The sequence below is a fragment of the Copadichromis virginalis genome, linkage group LG23 (assembly GCF_057382275.1).
Source record: "Copadichromis virginalis isolate Kocher_CV1m ecotype Utaka linkage group LG23, C_Virginalis_male_GT1.1, whole genome shotgun sequence".
NCBI classification, from domain to species: domain Eukaryota; kingdom Metazoa; phylum Chordata; class Actinopteri; order Cichliformes; family Cichlidae; genus Copadichromis; species Copadichromis virginalis.
The window spans coordinates 42540749-42547046 of NC_140639.1; the positions used below are offsets into that span (position 1 = coordinate 42540749).

At 41.3% G+C, this 6298-nt stretch overlaps 1 long non-coding RNA gene across 1 annotated transcript; it reads left to right on the plus strand.

Moving 5' to 3' along the window:
- Positions 1–1100: 1100 nt before the first annotated feature.
- Positions 1101–5335, plus strand: LOC146681664 (uncharacterized). Its single transcript, XR_014918106.1, has 2 exons — positions 1101–1826; positions 5154–5335. It is a non-coding gene; the product is annotated as an uncharacterized LOC146681664 (long non-coding RNA).
- Positions 5336–6298: the final 963 nt, after the last annotated feature.

Here is a 6298-nt window from a genome sequence, read left to right on the forward strand (position 1 = left end):
AAAATTTAGTTCTAACCTTTAGGGCCCTACATGGTCAAGCTCCTCAATATTTATCTGACCTGCTGAAACCACATTCATCTTCTCGGGCTTTAAGGTCATTAGATCAGAGACTGCTGGTGGTACCGCGCACTAGTTTTAAAACTCGTGGTGATCAGGCCTTTCAGACTGTAGCACCACGGTTGTGGAATTCTCTTCCACTGTCTCTTCGCTGCACGGACTCCATTGATTCTTTTAAAAAACAGCTGAAGACATTTTTATTTAGAAAAGCATTTGACTAATTTCCTCCTATGCTGTTTATATAGTTTTGTTTTATTTGCTGTTTTATTTACTGTTATATTGTTTTATATTTCCATTTCCTGTGTTGTAAAGCACTTTGTGATTTTTTTTTTTTATCTGTGAAAAGTGCTATATAAATAAATTTTACTTACTTACTTACTTACCTACTCTTTCATGTTGTGTCTGTTGTCTTTCTTCCTTTAACCCCCAGTCAGGCACGGCCCGTTGTGAGCCTGATTCTGCCGGTGGTTTTTTTCTGTTTCCTTCCCACTGTTACAAAGTTCTTCTCAAAGGGGTTGTTTCATTGTTGGGTTTTCTCTCTATTATTAAAGGGCTTTTACAATACTATAAAAATGACTTGAGGCAACTGTTGTTGTGATTTGCCACAATAACATTGAAGTGAATTAGCCTTCCTCTTGTGTTAGAGTTGGCACTGACCCATTTTTTGGTTACAAATGTATAAAAGTGCCTTTTAAATGTGTTTATTGCATCAAGGCTTTTTGACTTTTTCAAGAATCTATATTTAAACAAAACAAAACAAAAATTTAACTGAATTATAAAATTTTCTGTGAAAATTATGACCTTTGTGTTGCTTGGGTCGGTTTCAACCCAGTTATAATAAAAGACTATAAAATAATAATTATTGCTGAAAATGAAATCATAAACACAGTATGAGCTCACTAACACTGTCGGAGAGAAGTTAGGGGCTTTACCTGTTTGTCTCCTTCCCTGAACAAACACTTCCCTTTATCCCTGCTTTGCTGGTCACAAAACAGCATAGCAATATTGATGACCATCTTTCCGAGGAGGAGGATATTAGATTATTCTGTTATTATATGTTACCTTATATATGTAATCAAAGTAGTTGAATTAGAATACTGCTGTAGATCACATTATACCCTTTAATATAGAGTGTGTGAGCTGTATGTAGTGTAGTTCTCATTATACTTTTGAGTTAACAGAACATATTCACATATTAGTTCATTAGATAAATGTGCATCACTCTGTATCCTTGATCTGCTGGGAATGTGTTACACTGTTTTCTTGACATGCTTAATTGTTGAATCATGAAGAGAAGGTTGTAAGCAGGAGACTCTGTGTCTAAAGACAGGGGAGATAGATAGACCACATTCCACACCCCCACCTTACAGAAAGCAGAGAAACAACTGCCGAGGTCATAACTTAGGCGCTGTAACAGAGAAAAAATGTGATGTTTTGGCTTTTACGACTAGCTGGGGGCCACTAGAGACTATAAAAAGCTGAGCAACCCGTCACCATTTTGAGACATGTGCCTGACCCTCTGGTAGCATCTCTCCCGTCCGGACGTTGTAATGCTCTGACTGTTGAATTGTATGGAAATAAATGATTGTTGATTGAGCATTGATACACCGAGTATTGTCCCTCCTTCAGCCCAAAGATTCAAAGAATTGGGAGATTTCAACAACTTGGTGCCGTGTGACCCGGATCTTTGGTGTGCTGAGGAGGTGTAGATTTGGCCTTTGGTGAGATCGTGGGGCAAAGTGAACAGAAGGCCGGCCTAAAACAGAAAGGTAAGCACAGCCTGTTGTATTATAAATACCAAATGTGCATATTGGGCTTTCCAAATTAATCTGTTCGCTGAGTCACATGTATTTTCACAGTAAATTTGTCGGTGTCTGGTTTTTGGCGCAAGATACTAACAACATAAGTTGAGGCTGAATTCCAGTGTGTTAAATAAACTGCTTCTACCGATATACTAATAACATACTACGTTGGACTAGTTGCAGCCACTTTACCTTTCACATTTAATTTTGTCTAATACTGGCTTCTGTAGCAATAATACGTTAGAATTTCTTCTGAAGACGCGGCCATTAGTCCAGTACATTGAAGTCGAGGTTTGTTTATTTTGTTTATGGTGTCAGTGACGTCCTGGCTTTTGCCGGCTATGAAATAGAAGTTGATTTAAGGAAAAGCAGATGCTGGCTTCACGGTGCGGTTGAACGCTGGCAACGCGAGAGCGAAACACGTCCGTAGGTTTGGTTTATGATACGGCCGTGTTCCGGTGGTGCGGCCGTGAAGTGCAGTAGTGGTTGGTGCTAGTTTTAGTACATTGGATAGAGGTTTGACGGTGGTTTGTGGCGTCAGTCGAGTTTTAAGGGCTGCGGTCATAATACAAAGTAAAATTTTAAGTACATAGAGCAACACCTGGTTTATGATGTCAGGTATAACTTCGGGGATGCAAGCATCACTTTTATGATGCGACTTTGCCCCGTTGTGGTGGTCATAAGCGCAGAGAAAGGGGTATTTTGGTCTATGGTGCAGTGTGCTTTAAGAAGATCTAATAGTTGAGCTCAGAGGTTTCTGTGCAAATTTCTGCTGATGAGAGGCGCTCTCTGTGTGTCACACTGATGGTGTAACGCGCTGTGTGTGTAAGGCGCGCTCTGGCCGTGGGTGAGGCGCGCTCTGAGTGTGCTTTTTGTGTGTGTGAAGTCTGAACACAGTGACAGTGACGGTTGATGTGTTGGATTAGGAGGACATTAGAGCAAAGACACATTTTAGGATCAAAGGTTGATGCCTAGTGTACCTGTGGAAATAATTTTGCCCTAGGAGTGGCGACCCTCCTGTTCGTGGACGCGCGGCCAGGACCGGCGGCGTCCGGGTGCCGAGGTGGTGACTTGGGGAGGTGAGGGCCCCCGCATAGCTACGGAAATAACACTGGAACGGCCGTGTAATCACGGGTTCACATTTATTCCGGACTAGAACAAGACACATTTTGCGAACAAAGGTTGAGTCTAGATTAGTAAAGAAATATAAAAAGGTTGAATTCCTCGTTTCAGTGGTTGAAATTGTTGTGTGCCTGTCCCCTGACGAGTGTGAAATTAACCCTTTAAGACCTACCATAGAACCAAGTCCGCCAGAGCTTATATTATATTTTTACATGCTGTGGAGCCATTTCTGGGAGCATTTCAAGTTGCTATACATCAATACAACCATTATAGCCCAGATTTTAATAATATGTATTCATTAAGTGCATAGTAATTACATAAATTGCAAAAAGTGCAATAAACTACAAAAAAATTGAAAATCGTTTTTGATTTTTTAACATATATTTGTAGTTAGAGAAATTTAAGAGGCTTATCCCTCAAAACTGTAAATACAAAAAAGTTGCACAAAATAGTTTCCCACCACAGGAAATTTATTTTGAGTGTCTTCATAGTTTTATTTTTGAAATACACCAATTTTTATACACTGCAGGAAAAACGAAAATAAATATTATACTGCAAATTTGCAAAAAAGCAGCATATGCATCAAAATAAACTATTTCCAGCAGTGCAATATGAGTCCTAAGCATCCCAGAAACGACACAGAAAGTCATAAAGTCAAAGATAACTTTTAAAAAGAGCAGTATAGGCCCTGAGGCCCTGATCGCAAAAAAGACTACATTTCCGCGAAAATGACGTCACTTCCGGTTTCGGGCAGGTAATGGCGGAAATGCAAAAGTTCGCGCTGACGTCTATTCCAACGTAGGAAGTGTTTTGAACAGCTGATCGGATCGGTAAAGCGTGTTTCTGGAATATTATGTTTTTGTTCCTGCAAGCGCTTTTTATGCAGTTTTTGCAAAGCTTTATGTGGAAGGAAACCATGACCTAGGACAAGCTGATGGCATAAGATGTAAGTACAACTCCTCCGGTTTCATATGCAAAAAAAATTTTTGCGCTAGCTTACGTGGTTGCAGAGCTACCGGGATTTAAAAATAGTTACGCAAAACAGAGCGTGCCCGCTCCAATCGGCTCTAAAGGGTTAAAATAAAGAGGGAATTTGGAGCCACATAGAGATAGACGGGCATAATTGGGTGTATTACTCTGTGGTGTAATAAAAATAAAAAGGAGAGATAGTAAGAGGTGTGCAGTGGAGAATTATGGAGGAGTACAGAGAGGAATGTGTTGGGAGACTGGCGTACAGTTTACGCTGTCAAGGTAGGCGTGTTGCCTGCTTATCTGTTTAACAGTGATGAAAATGAAATTAAATAAATCTCTTAGTGTGTTAATACAGGAAGCTGCGGACCTGGACCAACTGCCCCCACAAGCACAGCGGCCGAAGCAAAATTATAGGTAATGGGAACCACACCCAGCACGAATCAGCAGCTGTGAAAAAGACAGCAGCGAGGAGAGAATTAGAGGAGAAATTAAGAGAAGTTTTAACACATAAAATTGGGGCCAACGGACTTGTGGAGGTTGGGAAGGCGTCCGGAGCATCACAACAAAAAGGTGAAACAAAAACACACACAAGCAGAGAAATCTGAGAGAAAGGCTCCTTTTAAGGTAACGCCTAGTTTGAGAAAAGATAAAATTAACCTGCTTTTATACAAATGCACATACACGCAATGAAGAAACAGCTTACACTCATGAACACGTGAAGATTTTCCAGCAAGGTTAAAGAAAAATTAACATACTTAAATGATGAAGTCTATACATTACTGACAAAGAAACCCTCTGGGTTGCAGGACAACAATTTAACTAAAAAAAAAAAAAAAAGGAACACTGGTCTAACCAACCAGGCAAGACGCAACAAATTTAGTGGTAAAAAGAGTCAAATTGTGACATGTTTTCTGTTGATTTATTAATAAAAGTGATTACTGAATGAAAGAAAATTCCTTTTTTGGGTTTTTAAACATGATCTTAAGAATTTTAATATGTACTTGTGTTGTCCTGTCAACTTGGTGGGTTAGGAGTTGATTATATCGGGAGAGAAAAAACAAAAAAAAAAGGGGGAGAGAAGGCTGACACAGGGCCTGGCCCCATTGTCTCCCCTCTGAATAACACAGCCAACACAACATCATTTTCCTGTTCGTTTGTTTTTGTTTTGTTTTTGTTTTTTCTATACATATTTAATTACAGGCTGCTTTGCCGGCCCTGAAAGCCGAGGCTGACTGGACTCCTGCTCTCCCCCATACGTGACACTGACCAAATGCTGCAACAGCTGGACCCACAACAACGACCTGAGAATGTCAACAGACCTGCAGGAATGTGATCTCATGCAGCCGAGACGGAGAGCACTAAACCTAAGGCCCGTTTCACTACACGGGGGAAAATTCCCAGACAGCTGACAGAGCTGTGACGAGACGCCCGCCAAGCCCGAATGAAAAGTAAGGCCGAGCGAAAGAATGTTGACCTTGATAACTTTGCATTCACACTGTGCAGGACAGTGATGGACCAACACGGATGATCGGGTGGCGAAAAAGGGCGTGACCGAGACAGGAGGAGTAACTGAGGACAGAAGGCACCTCAGAATGGACAAAAACACAGAAGAAGATGCAGGTTTCACCTGCGGTGAACATCGACACTGGAGAAAGGACTGCCCCAATTGGGGTCAGAACCAGGACGGACTGAATTTTGAGCAGCAGCAGCAGCAATGGTCGCAAACAAACTGAAAAGGAGGGGGGCAGGACCCCAGGGCATGCTTCAGGCCGTGGTTTACCCAGAACACCAGAACAGGAAAGTGATGAACACAAACACCCACACAAACACACACATCTACATGCACTGACTCAGAATGAAGAGAAACACACACACACACACACACACACACACACACACACACACGTCTCCAAACACACAGATTCAGAATGAAGTGAAATACACACATGAACACGTGCACTCGTTGAGTGAGTGAGAAATGACACACACACACACACACACACACACACACACACACACACACACACACATTGGAATGCTGATTCACTGAGAAGTGATCCACACACACACACACACATACACATACACGCTGATGCAATGAAGAATGCTTTGCTTATGCTGATATGCAAAATGCTGCACACAAACATCCCAATGCATAATTTTTATGAGGAGCCATTGATTACTTAGAATGTGTTATATGTCACCTAGAAGGCATTTATGTAGATTTTAGGAATAAGCTCTAAAACGGTTTGGTTATGAAAACAATGTCTGTGCGTGATGCCTGTTTATGGCTCAAGGCCTTGACTGAATTCTTTGCTGTGCTTCACACAGCCCTGATGAGGAAC